Here is a 15,222-nt window from a genome sequence, read left to right on the forward strand (position 1 = left end):
GAAAAATATGGAAATAACAATTATGCAAAATAAAACAGATCTTTGCTGCAAACTATGTGTATTTATTTTCAACATCGTTACAAGTTCAAAAAAGATCTTAAATTAAATTAGAAAACAGGATTACTTGGGCATAATAAATTCATTTTCGAGTATTCTCTTAAGGTTACCTTCCACAAAAAAATATACTTGTGTTACTGCTAATTATTTCAGCTTATGGCCAGTGGTGAAAATGTAGAAAACTATAGATAGGTCAGGTAGATTAGAAATTATAGTAACATATAAAACAAGAGATAGGTCAGATATGTTAGAAACTATAGTGGCAGGTAGAATTGTATATAGGTCAAGTATCTCAGAAATTATAGTGACATGTAGAATTCTAGATAGCAAAGGTATCTTAGAAACTATAGCGGCATGTAGAACAGGAGACAGGTCATATATGTTAGAAACTATAGTGACAGGTAGAATTGTATATAGGTCAAGTATCTCAGAAATTATAGTGACATGTAGAACTCTAGATAGCAAAGGTATCTTAGAAACTATAGCGGCATGTAAAACAGGAGACAGGTCATATATGTTAGAAACTAGAGTGACATGTTGAACAGGAGACAGGTCATATATGTTAGAAACTAGAGTGACATGTAGAATTGTAGATACTTCAAGGGTATCTTACAAACTATAGTGACATTTATAACTGGAGATAGGTCAGGTATCTTCGAAACTATAGTGAAATTTCAGAACTGAAAAAAGGTCAGGTATCTTAGAAAATATCGTGACATGTAGAACAGTAGATAAGTCAGATATCTCAAAAACTATACTGACATGTAGAATGGAAGATAGGACAGGTATCTTAGAAACTATAGTAACATGTAGAACTGGAGATAGGTCAGATGTTTTAGAAACTGTAGCGACATTTAGAAGTGGGATAGGTCAGGTATCTTAGAAAATATCGTGACGTGTAGAACAGTAAATAAGTCAGATATCTCAAAAACTATACTGACATGTAGAATGGAAGATAGGACAGGTATCTTAGAAACTATAGTAACATGTAGAACTGGAGATAGGTCAGATATTTTAGAAACTATAGAGACATTTAGAAGTGGGATAGGACAGGTATCTTAGAAACTACAGTGACATGTAGAACTGTATATAGGTAGGGTACCTTACAAACTATAGTGTCATGTGGAATTCAAGATACATCAGGTACCTTAAAAGACTATAGTGACATGTAGAAGTGTTGATAACAGGTATCTTAGAAACTATAGTAACATTTAGAACTGGAGATAAGTGAGGTATCTTAGAAACTACAGTGACATGTAGCATTGTAGAAAGGTCAGATACCGAATAAAATATAGTTACATGTAGAATTATAGATACTTCAAGTATTTTAAAAACTAAAGTGGCGTGCAGAAGTGTTCACAGGTCAAGTGTCTTAGAAATTATAGTGACATTTAGAACTGGAAATAGGTCAGGTACCTTAAACTTTTAGTGACGTTTAGAACTGGAGATAGGTCAGGTACCTCAGAAAGTATAGTGACATGTAGAATAGTCGATACGTCAGGTATCTTAGAAACTACAGTGATATATAGAATTGTAGATACGTCAATTATCTTAGGAGCTATAGCGACATGTCGAACTGGAGATAGATCAGGTATATTAGAAACTTTAGTGGCATGTAGAATTGTAGATTCTTCAGGTTATTTAAAAACTATAGTGACATGGTAAACTAGAGATAGGTCAGGTATCTTAAAAACTATAGTGACGTGTAGAATGGTGGATAGGTCAGGTGTCTTAAAAACTATAGTGACGTGTAGAATGGTGGATAGGTCAGGTGTCTTAGAAAATATAGTAACATGTAGAATTGTAGATACTTCAGGTATCTTAAAAACTATAGTGACATTAGAAGTGTAGATAGGTCAAATATCTTAAAACTATAGTGGCATGTAGAGCTGGAGATACGTAAAGTATTTTAGAAACAATAGTGATATGTACAACTGGAAATAGGTCAGATATCGTAAAAATTACAGTCACATGTAGAACAGGAAAAAGGTCAGGTGTCTAAGAAACTACAGTGATATGTAGCACTATAGAGAGTTCAGATACCTTATAAAATATAGTGACGTAGAAGTATAGATACATCAGGTATCTTAGAAACAATTGGGACATGTAGAATTGTAGATACGTTAGGTATCTTAGAAACTATAGTGACATATAAAACTGGAAATATATCAAGTATATTAGAAATTAAAGTGACATGCTGAATTGTACATACGCCAGGTATCTTAGAAACTATAGTGGCTTGAAAAACTGGAGCTAGATCAGGTATCTTAGAAGATATACTGAGATCTAGAATTGCAAATACGTCAGGTATCGTAGAAACTATAATGACATGTAGAACTAGATATAGGTAGAGTACCTTACATATATATGTAAAAACGGCTTATTTGGGTTGAGAAAATTTTTTACGTAGAGGAGAGAACAACGTTTCGACCTTCTTCGGTCATCGTCAGGTTCACAAAGAAAGAAAGAGGTAAGTGACCGGAAGCTGACCACATGTTTGAAAGGGGTTGTGTAACTGAGTGTCGGAATGTAGAGGGGGTGCTTTGATGTTTGAATATGTAATTTTATATTATTTATTTTATTATTATTATTTATTATATTATTTTTAATATAGGTATAAAGGTGTTCATTTGTATTGATTTGTTTTGGGCTTGAGTTGTTGTATAAGTAAGGCTTCTTTAATTTTGCGTTTGTTTATGTTTGTTTCTTTATTTAGTATTTGAGTGTTTTCTATGGTTATGTTCTGTTTATTTGACTTGCAGTGTTCAAAAACGTATGAAGGTGACTTTTTATGTTCTTTGAATCCGGTTTGCATTTTTCTACTTGTTTCTCCAATATAGAAGTTGTGGCAGTTATCACATTGTATTTTATAAATAATGTTGGTGTGGTGTTTGTCAGTGTAGTTTTTACATAGTATAGACCTCAATTTTGTGCCTGGTTTTTGAATAAATTTGGTATTAACTGGAATGTCATATTTTGTTACTAGTTTTTGCCAAATGTTGGTTATTTGTCTGCTGATGTTGGGAATATATGGAATGCAGCGGTATATGGTTTCGTGATTTTTTGATTCGTGAGATATATTTACTTTTCTTGGTTGATTTTGCTTTCTGTCTAGGTGTGTGTGTATAATGTTTTCTACGGTTTGTGGAGGAAACTTATTGATGTTGATGAAGTATTGTTTTATTTTGTCTAATTCATCGTTAATTTTATCTGTTGACCATAGTTTTATGGCTGTGTTTATTTGGTTTCTTAGTATGTTGAGTTTTTGTTTTGTTTCATGTGCTGAGTCCAAAGGAATGTGTAGTCCAGTACGGGTGATTTTTCGGTGGATTTTTCTTTTAAATTGTGTATCAGTTCTTGTAACTTTGAGATTAAGAAATGATATTTGATTGCTTTCTTCCTGTTCACATGTGAAGTTAATGTTGGCATGTATAGAGTTAATGTGATTGAAAAACTTAAGTGTGTGTTCTGCAGATGTGAATCCCGCAACCGTGTCATCTACATATCTGTACCAGTATAGGGGTGAATGTAATGCTGTGTTAATTGCTTGTGTTTCAACTTGTGTCATAAAAATATTGGCTAGAACTGGTGAATACTGGGTTGCCCATGCTTAGGCCACTTGTTTGTATATAGTTGTGGTTGTTGAACATGAAGTTTGTCTTTATCGTGGTGAATTCTATGTGGGTTGCTAATTGGTTGCTGGGAATGTCTATAGTTGGGTTAGGGTCTCGAATATAGAGTTCTAAGGCTATCTTGCAGGCTTCAGTGGTTGGAACTTCTGTAAAGAGGGATATAACATCGAAACTGCCCATTAAGGTTTTATGATTAAGTCGATTTAGATTAGACTTGAAATTAAAAGAGTCTTTGATAAATGAGCTGGCTGATGTTACATATTTGGAGAATGCCCATGTTATGTATTTACCAAGATTGTAATTAAACGATTCATATGTGGACATTATTGGTCGTAATGGACAATCTGGTTTATGAGGTTTGGGGATGCCGTATATTTGTGGTGTGCGTGAGTCGGGTTTACGTACGTAGGAATAAAGTGTTGTTGAAATTATGTTGGATTTTTCATTTTTAGTAGTATTTTGTTTAGAAATGAAGATAGGTCATATTTCGTAAAAACAATAAGGACTTGTACAATTGTAGATACGTTAGGTATCTTAGAAACTATAGTGACATATATAACTGGAAATATATCAAGTATCTTAAAAACTACAGTGACATGTAGAACTGGAGATTTTTCAAGTATCTTAGAAACTATAGTGACATGCATAATTGTAGATACGTTAGGTATGTTAGAAACTATAGTGACTTGGAAAACTGGAGAGAGGTCAGGTATCTTAGAAACTATAGGGGCATGTACGACTGTAGATACGCAAGATATCTGAAAAACCTTGGTGATATTTAGAAAGGTAGATAGGGATGTATCTTAGAAACTATAGTGATATGTTAAACTGAAGATAGATCAGTTATCTTAGAAACTATAGTGATATGTTAAACTGAAGATAGATCAGTTATCTTAGAAACTATAGTGATATGCTAAACTGAAGATAGATCAGGTATCTTAGGAACTATAGTAATATATAGAATTGTAGAAAGGTCAGGTATCTTAGAAACTATTAGTGACAAGTAGAACTGTAGATAGGGCAGGTACCTAAGAAATTATAATGTAATGTAGAACTGGAGAAAGGTCAAGTATTTTAGAAATTATAGAAATTATTTAGAACTGGGATAGGTCAGGTATCTTAAAAACAATAGTGATATATTCAACTGTTGATACTTTGGGTATCTTAGAAACTATAGTGAGATGTGGAACTGGAGATAGATGAGGTATCTTAGAAACTATAGTGACAGACAGAATTGTAGATACGTCAGGTATCTTAGAAACTATAGTGAAAGGGAAAACTGGAGATAGGTGAAGTTTCTCTGAATCTATAGTGACATATACGACTGTAGATAAACCAGATATCTTAAAAATTATTGTGGCATGTAGAACGGTGGATAGGTCAGGTATATTAGAAACAATAATGATATATTTATTTGTTGATTCTTCAGGTATCTTAGAAACTATAGTGACATGCAGAATTGAAGATAGGTCAAGTACCTTAGAAACTACAGTGTTATGTAAAAGTGTAGATAGTTGAAGTATCTTGGAAACTATAGCTACATGCACGAGTGTGCATAGGCCAGATATCTTGGAAACTATTGTGACACACAACTGTAAATAGTCACGTATCTTAGAAACTATAGTGACATATAAAACTGTAGCTATGTCATGTATCTTAGTGACATGTACGACTGTAGATAGGCCAGATATCTTAAAAACTATAGTGATTTATAAAATTGTAGATTCTTCAGGTATCTTAAAAAAACTATAGTGAGATGTAGAAGTGTAGATGGGTGAAGTATCTTAAAAGTATAAAGACGTGCAGATCTGGAGATTGGTTAGGTATCTTAAAAACTATAGTGACATGTAGAACTGTAGATAGGTCAGGTATCTTAGAAACTATAATGACATGCAGAACTGGAATTAGGTCAGGTATCTTAGAAACTATAATGACATGCAGAACTGGAATTAGGTCAGGTATCTTAAAAACTATAGTGACATGTATAATCGTAGATAGGCCTGGTATCTTAGAAACAATAGTAGCATGTCGAACTGTAGATAGGTGAGGTTTTTTAGAAACTATAGTGACGTGTAGAACCGGAGATTAGTCAGGTATTTTAAAAACTACAGTGTCGTGTTGAACTGAGATTGGTCAATTTGGAATACATTGTAATATTTACACCATATTTGTTATTTCAATGTAATATATATACATATATTGTTTATAGTAAATCATGAAGCCACAGAATAGTCTATATGCTCTGTGTCCACTACCAATAGCAAAGCCCTGTTTTTACGGCCACAGATTTACCGCTGAGTCGTAGGAGAGGAACATATAATTTTATTCTGAGTTACATATGTTTAATTTCTCGTTTCTCCAGGATTTCTTATCTATATCACTTCTTAGTGCTATATCTGGTCGTTGAAAATTTTCTGTACTTTTACAAATAATATGTACAAATTTTCGTAATTGATTAATTATCTAATAATTATTTTGATTTATGTGATCCAAAGCTGCTAGTAACAGGTTTATTTATGTCAGCGTAGAAGAAAAATATAAACAACACCACTTTATGAATATTGGTGTTTGAGTGAATTGTGTTCATTTACGAAAGGAAGGAAAACCAAACTGTCCCTGCAAGATTACTCACCCTTTGGTAAAAGTAGGAAAGAAAGAATAAATACTCACATATTTGTCTTTATGATTCATGTTTTAATCTGAACGCTTTTTTGTCTCTTAAGTTATAAAAGCTGGGTTAAAAAACGATTAAGTGTTTACAAACACGAATATGGAATTTTTTGAATCAATATTGCGATATTAGACGTTTTATTTAACAATATTCAATAATCAGAAATGTCATATTTGCCTGAATCAGCCAGCTGTCGTTTCTCAAATCTATACATACTCTAAATATCAGAGGAGACTTCATCAACTTTCGTAATCCAAACTAAGTTATTAAAGATTTTTTATGCCAATGGAACTTTCTGGATTACGAACAACGAGGTGAAATCTGTATAGAAAATTATTTGAAAAAATATGTTATTTCTTGTTGAAATTTCAAGATCAAATATCTTATATAGTTAATTTGTAGTACGTTATCTTCTGAGAGAAATTTAGTTACTTTGTGTAATTCAGATACGTCTGGAATAGCAGCTTTCTAAACAGCTATATGTTTATATTGTAAGTTATTAAACAGCAGTATTTCTTTTGGAAGAGTTGTCAAGTATAATACGGAAACTAATAGGGGGACTTGCTCCTCCTCAAAGATTTTTGTTTATTAAATCTCAGAAAATAAGTGTGCGGAAGTTATATGTGTATAAATAATGAATATATTTTAATTACAAATGTTCTACCAGTGATCCGTATTGCCCAAATATAAATTGAACAACTTTCAAGCTGTTGTAAGAGTTACTTATACAGACTCTTTGAATTTAGTTAGTATTATAATAAAACATACTTTTATTAAAGAAATACATACGTATTCAAGCTAAAGTTTTTTCCTTTTTGGAGTTTTCTTTATTTTCTTTGAAAATTCACTTTATATGCCAATGTCAAATTTTATAGAAGGAAATGGTGCTTTCTGGGAGTTCTGTCCTTTTAAGTATCATCGCATTTGTGTTTTGTTTATGGATACGACCACCAGGAGGTCCAATAAAGTACACAACTTTCTGTTGTTTACGATGTATTAACAGAAAATATTACAATATAACAATAAGTAATCAACCCAAAAAAAAGTTAAATGATGATTTTGTTCTTGAAACTCTTCTTTTATTCTGTAAGGGTGAATAATAAAGTAAACAGACAAAGAAAATCCTTTAAGTTCAAGGACATTCTCTTTTTTAAAAAGGCAGAGAAAAAATAAAAACACAACATGAGATCCAGATTTTTTTAACATTTTTTATAGTACGTGTACACTGACACTTAACATGAATGACGTCAGATTTTAAATCAGAAACCTCGCTGTAGAAAGTGAAGTGTTGCGATTTTTCGGTTTACCAGCTCAGCTGATTAACATTTTCTAGGAAACGTGAAACGTTTATTGTAATTTTTTTCCTACAATGGATAAAAACACTACGAAGCTTTTGTTATGGCTTCAAGAGTAAAGTTTTGGATTGTTAAACGTTTGCTAAAATTGTTTGTACCACAGAGTTCAAGCATGAAGTATTTCAGATTGTAGTTCTAGCCTGACAACGTTTTGAGGGAAAATAGTCAACGTTGCGTACACGTTTCTGTTAATCTCAAACCATATTGAGGTTGAAATAGTAACAGCTGATCCCACATATAAATATCTTGCAACGAAAGCGAAGCTAATAAATATGTGGCAAAATATGGCAAAAACTTTGAACTATAATTAAGACTATTGTGTATTTGTACTTGTAGAATGTTATTACAAACAAGAATATTTTTGGGATGTTAATTAGATATAATTAAAACAAAACAAAAATATTAAAACAACCTCACTGATAATCAACCAACTCAAAGAAATAAAAATAACTATCTTTTTCTTTAGTTGCATTACAAGTATATACGTAATTATGAATAAGAGTTAAAAGAAAAACAAAACCCACAATTTTCTACAAGTACCACCTGTTGTTAGATGAGAGGAATGGTTCCATTACCTGTTATTAGAGCTTAAGCCTTAAATTTCTCTCAAGGTCTAGTCTATCAGCTGGTACAGATATCCTGCCAAATAAGTCTCGTGGAAACGTGTGGAGGAGCAACACTTTGTTGCCCTGAGGCTCTAACACCCACTGTCCACCTCTTCTTTCTGGACCATCCCTAGCTATCTCCTGACATCACAAGAGCTCGTCCGCCCAGCGATGAATTTCAAAATATTTTGTATGTATTAAGTTGGATCAATGTGTCCAGATTTTAAATATCTTTTCTTGTTCTTTTAGTTTTATCAATAGAATTTAATATGTAGTATTTCATAAAAATAGGCCAGTTTATATTTCTCACATGGTATTTTTACTAACCAGTAAGAACAAAGTTTTCTCGAAATTCATGAAGCCACGAATAACGAGCAAAAATTTTTTCGAACAGAATAAAAATGGTTATTGTTACCAGTAAGAACTTAAATAAAAAGTCTCTTAATACAATAAAAGATAGTGCAACTACCGCTTCACAAATTGTTGTTATATATATCTTTTTAATATTTTAGATGTTTTCAACAAGAAAACGCTTTAGTATAAATTTTTATTACAAAACAAACAAACAATAGTTATTAACTGATGCTATGCTTTATGTTAACTAACCCACTAGAACGAACCCATTGGAGTTTCTCCAAGTGCCCTATGCAATCTCAAAAAAACGGTGAATATTAAAACATAAAGACTACGGACGATTAAGAAACATGTGGAAAGTTGTAGATTCGGTGTTTGTCTTGTTTTATTCTTTCTTTAATGACATAAATAATAAAAGCAAAACGGATCCGACATCCTGCTACATTTTTAGGTTCACTTCGGTTTTCTTATTTTCATGTATCATGATAGTTGAAACACAGCCAACAGAAAGCTAACTGCATACTCAAACAAACAAACAAACAAACAGTAAAATAAGCATCACGAGAATTAGAAAACAAACACTAATAATAATCTCTCATAAATTATGTCTTCGGTTACTTACTATTTCTTTTCAGCTCGGCATGGTCAGGTGGGTTAAGGCATTTGACTCGTAATCTGAGGGTCGCGGGTTTGAATCTCCATCGCACCAAACATGCTCGTCCTTTCAACCGTGGAGGCGTTATAATGGGAGGATCAATTCCACTATTTGTTGGTAAAAGAGTAGCCCAAGAGTTGGCGGTGGATGGTGATGACTAGTTGCCTTCCCTCTAGTTTTACACTGCTAAATTAGAGACAGCTAGCGCAGATAACCCTCGTGTAGCTTTGCGCGAAATTTAATAAAACAAACAAACAAAATATTTCTTTCTTTTCAGTCCCTCCTCTCAGTGGCACAGCAGAATGTCTGCGGACTTACAGCGCTAGAATCCGGGTTTCGATACCTGTGGCGGGCAGAGCACAGATAGCCCATTATGTTGCTTTGTGCGTAACTTCAAACAAACAGACAAACATACTTTCTTCATGAAAAGGACAGACTTGTAAAAAAATAAGTTTTCTTGTTGGACTGATCTTCTACATCGGATCATTCAGGCGTATGGATTGGGCGGGGCTCTCTTATTTGCGTACATCCCCGACTGTCATTTCAAGTGTTCATGTTCTATTTCTGTTGTCACAATCGGCACTGGTGTGGCCAGGTGGTTAGAACACTCGACTTGTAATCAGAGGGTCGCGGGTTCGAATCCCCGTCACACCAAACATGCTCGTCCTTTCAGCCGTGGAGGCGTTATAATGATACTATTCGTCGGTAAAAGACTTATCGGTGGGTGGTGATGAGTAGCTGCCTTGTATCTACTCTTAAGTTGATAAATTAGGGACGGCTAGCGCAGATGGCCCTCGTGTAGCTTTGCGCAAAATTCAAAAACAAACAAAGTGTTGCCGCAAAACTCACATTGCACTTTTAAGCTGTGGATGCACTAAAACATTGACGATCTAATCACACTAACAGGTCAAATAAGAATAGCCCAAAAGTTAGTGATTATACTGTTTACAAGTCTATCACTTCAAAATTAGCCACGACTGTGCGCGGATAATCATTGTATATTTAGTTATACATGAAATTCATAAAATAAAGAAAGCTTCTTTGTTTTTACTTGTTTTACAAAATTCCATGGCAAAAATTATATTTCTAGTTAAACATTCTTTCTTCTTTAGAAACGCTTTAGTTAGCAAACCAACAAATCTAAGAATATTTCGTTCAAAATAACTACTATTAAAAACATCAATTTTTGAATGTGAATAAAGATTGGGTGAAATTCTTAAGCTCTATTTTTTTTTCAGGCATGACACCAGTTCGTCGTGTTATAAAGAGACGTTTTAGATATAGTAGCTTAGAAAATGTCTTATTTCTGTCTTTCAGCTGTAGTGGGTGTTCTTAATTTATCATTCATGCTAGAGACCAGGAGTTAAGCCTTCAACCTACCTGTGTTCTTAGTTAGACATGAGGACTTGCAGTGAAAGATTACCTGTCACGAGAACGCCTTTTTTCTCTTCCTACACGGACATTTTATTATTACTACGAGAGAGGGGAGAAAAAGAAAAAAACGTAGCAACAAGAATCAGACATGAAATAGAAATACACGTACGTTCCTACAGCTTGCTTTAGGATTTAAGACATTCTGGGCGAAGTAACAGTAATTATTCAAAACACTCATACACAAATATATGAAGCACAGTTTGTCAACCAAGCGCGTGAGCACTTTCATGAGTGAACTATACTCGAAGACACCTGTACATTTCTATCTTTCAGTGGAAACAATCCTTTCAGATGAAACGCTCGAACTTTCAAATCAACACTGTAAGCTATTACAGGTAAAATAAAATATTGAGACTGGATGTTATCTAAACTTGGCGTGGTTTAGTGCTTATTCAATCTGAGGGTTCGTGTTGGTGTTTCGATGTTGAATATACAAATTCTGCAATGTGGTTGGCTTGGATACATAACGAAAGAAAGTCAAATGCCACTAAATGATCATATAGGAACAGCTCAATATCAGTTGGCGGTTGTGCTGTTGACTGACCACATTCTCTCTAATCTGTCAGTCCAAAATTATGGACAACAATATACAGTTGGATCTTTCATAGTTTTCTACGAAAGATCTAAAAGAAAGAAAGAAATGCATATATGCAGCAGGTCAGATAAAATGTCAAAAATAAAATAATAAAATTTACAAGTACATAACGAAACATGTTATTTGTGATATTTTATTTTTGACAGAAACATCATTCTGAAGATCTGAAGTGACATCAGAAATTTTTCATTTTCAAAAGAAGCAATTATTATTTGTATTTTTCTTAAGCATAAATAAATATCTAAAGTATTGTTTTAAATCTAAATATATATTTGTTTATATCTGAAGAGGAAACATCTATTAAAATATTCTATTATATACCTTTTTTATTTTTCCAACCAATACCACTACTGATGCCACTTTCCAATCATAAGATGCCATTCCTGGAAGGGCATGTGGTCCAAAGCTTTAACCGTGACCCAACAACAGAACTCAAGGAAAGTTACTGTGCGTAAAATTGTAGAGCGATTTGTTTGTTACTTTTATGAGTCAAAGAAATGTGGAAGAAGAGAAACGTCTACAGAAATGGACGTTTACTATTTTAATTTTGTCACCAGCTGTAATGGGTGTTCGATCCACGTTTGTTTTTTTTAGGTGAAACGCCTTAAATCACGATGAGACACCGAGCATGCTTTCCAAAGCTTCCAGTGGTTCTGTGATATTTGACACAATGAATTACGTATTTGCAGCAAGATATGCACAAGCCTAACATGCTAGATTAAAAGTACAAGAACACTAGCATGAAGAAAGTGCAGTGTTATTTCTTGATATGTTGTTACTGTGGGTATTTTTAGAAGTTAGTAAGCTTCCTTTCCAACGTCTGGTTCATTTAGTGACTCAGTGTCGTGGAATTGAATTTTTATATGTCGGAACTTAAAGGATTTGTCATTTCCGACAAACAGTTTACAGCTGTTTTGAATGTAAGTCAACTTACATCCTTATTAGCATAAATTGTAATAGCAAACTATGTGAATGAGCTTGAAATCTCTGATCAAGAATATGGTTTGAGATCAATCTGTAAAGTTCTCTGCTGGTCAGTTTACATGTTAACAGTACTGTAATATGGAAATAGATTCCTGTTGAAAAGACATAGTGCAAATAACTCATTATGAAGCTTTCTTCTAAGAAAACAACAACTTTTCAGATGTTAGTTATACTCAACTACTGATTTTAAGTTCAATATGAAAGCATTATTTAATTCATGTTTATCAGGATTCATTGGAAATATAATCAGATTCTGCAGGTCATGTGACAACTACCAAAGGACAATACCTAAAGGGAATGTAGTCAAAGTGGCACTAGTGAGATGCCTCTCAGAGAATAGCCATTTAGCAGAGTATATATAGACTTGATTGGACCACTACCACCGGTTTCTGTTAGGGGTATGTGTTGACAGTAGTGTGGCACGTTACCCAGAAACCATGACACTACCAAACATAGAGACAGAGATAGTAACAAACGCTCTCCTGGACGTTTTATGCAAAAGGAGTTTCCAAAAAGAGGTCTTGAGTGAGACAGTAACTCAGTTTAACTCAGAAATGATGAAAGTTTTGTGCAGACTTATCAATACTAAGCAACTCTTTACCACCCCATGCAATCCCAGATGTATTGGACTTTGTAAGAGAGTAAATGAAATCATAAAGAGTATGTTGAAGAAAGTTTTCCAAGAGAGATCACGTGACTGGGACAGGTATCTACAGGCAGTATTATTGGCCTAGCAAAAATTTCTATAAGCAGGTACAGAATTTTCATGGTTTGAGTTTCTGTATAGAATAGTACGAGGTATGACGCAAGTTAGATCTCAGAAACCGACTGGAGGAAAACTATCAATCTGTTCAAGAGGTGCTTTGAAAGACAATAAAACAAAATAAGTCCAGCTAGTTAGACACAAATATACGTTACAGGTGTGGCTATGATAGATGCAAAACCAGAAAACAGTGACTTAGTCATAGGAGATGAGGACCTTCTAGGCCTAAGACTACTGAGTGGAGAAGAGACATATAAAGAAACCGATATCAGTGAAGAACTGACTAGCAAGTGGAAGAAAGGGCTACAAGATCTATTGTGTCAGTATGGAAGTATCTGCACAGGTAGGCTAGGTAATACAGACCTTGTGCAACACAAGATCGAGACTATGGTCATTGATCCTATCCAGTCATTCTATGTAATGAGAACCTTGATCAAGCAGGAAGATGGGACAATGTTAGAAGCTGTAATCATTGAGCCTTTCAATTCAACCTACTGTTTTCTAGTTGTAACCGTGAAGAATAGAGATGACTCAAACCAATTTCGTATTGACGTCCGAAAGCTGTTGGACCTTGTGATAGAGTTCAATTCCAAACATATGGGCAACTCAGAGGCTATCATAGTAAAGCTAGTTGGAGCCAAGTTCTTTTCATATACTGACCTCAGTAAAGGTTACTGACAGATCTTAATGAGACAGGATCAAAAACAGACAGTTTTGTGGCACCAGACGGATGTTATTCGTTTAAGCAATGCCATTGTTAGTCAGCTCAACAACAGCATTCAACTCCATGATGAGGTAGATATTGTACAAAACTCCTGACATTGAGAATTATATAAAACATCCTGACCCATACGTCCGGATGGGAAGACCATCTGAAGAAACTTTGGGTGCAGTTCAGGCAAGTGAGGACAACAGGTCTGACCATCAGACCATCTAAGTAATACATTCGCTATTCTGTGCAATTTTTGGTTGGACACAACCAAAAATTACCAATAGATTGCCGTGAAAAAAAGGAGCTAATCACATGGATAAAGCACCAACTACATCGATCAAGCAGTAAATCAGATCCTTCCTAGGGTTAGCAGGATACAAGAGGTAGCTCATCCCAAACTACACTAAAATTGTTGCAATACTGACTGACCTGATCAAGGAAGGCCTACTCAACAAAAGTAGAAGTTAAAACAATTGTTGAAAAGTTCACCAATCCTTAGAATGCCAGACTTCAACAAGCATTCGTCATTCGAGATCATGCTTCACACATTAGAATTTATGCAGTACTCTTAGAAAAAAAATGAGGATCGACTGTTTCCTATAATGTATATACTGTAAGTAAAACGCTGTTGAGTAGTGAGAAGAATTAGTGTATGGTGAAATGAGAGTATCTGGCTATTATATTTGTCATACGTACTTTCCAGAACTACCTTTAAAGGAAGAAGTTTATTATTCAAGTGGACGGACAATCCGCCCCTTGCATATATCCGGAGGTGCAAAATCGACAATATGAGAATTATGAGGTGTGTTCTCCATTGAAACCATTAATGCTGGTACAGACTGTATGAATAGACTCTGTCTATAAATTGAAAACAATCTTTAGTGTAAAAGTATTGCAAGTATTTTTCTTGAAGAGAGTCACATTGTTAGATATGCAAGACTGTTTGTTGTAAGTTTAATACGAGAACAATATTTAGTTTATATTGCGTGAGTGCCAAAGTAAATTATTTTTGAAGTGATAGCTATAACCAGTTTACTTACATAACTGTTAACGAATTATGTGTTGTATACCTCAATTATTGTGAACTGCCGTCATGTTACTCGAACCTTCTGAACTTTTCTCGTTTCTTTAACTGAGTATTGTTACATAATAATGTCTCGTAGCTTGTAGGTAGTTTTAGGCTTCAGTTAAATAATATATATATATATATAGGCGAAGAAGCTAGTAGGAAGTTAAATTAGTGAAAGTGAAATTAGAGCACATGACTGTCAGTTTAGCCATGACAGGTGATTTCTAAAGTGAGTTTCACAGCTTGTATTGTAATAACAGAGATATAAGAAAATAATTTCTTTTGTCAAGGATGTTCTGTGTGGACTTTGACGACAAAATAGACAATTATTTAAAG

At 34.0% G+C, this 15,222-nt stretch overlaps 1 long non-coding RNA gene across 1 annotated transcript in view; it reads left to right on the forward strand.

Moving 5' to 3' along the window:
- Positions 1-12,223, forward strand: part of LOC143245029 (uncharacterized) — a 40,065-nt gene extending 27,842 nt beyond the window's left edge. The window contains exons 2-3 of the long non-coding RNA XR_013025437.1: positions 8,327-8,510; positions 10,568-12,223. This is a non-coding gene — a long non-coding RNA (uncharacterized LOC143245029). The remainder of the gene's footprint in view (positions 1-8,326; positions 8,511-10,567) is intronic.
- The last annotated feature ends 2,999 nt before the right edge of the window (positions 12,224-15,222 follow it).

The sequence above is a fragment of the Tachypleus tridentatus genome, chromosome 1, assembly GCF_004210375.1.
Source record: "Tachypleus tridentatus isolate NWPU-2018 chromosome 1, ASM421037v1, whole genome shotgun sequence".
Taxonomy (NCBI): Eukaryota; Metazoa; Arthropoda; class Merostomata; order Xiphosura; family Limulidae; genus Tachypleus; species Tachypleus tridentatus.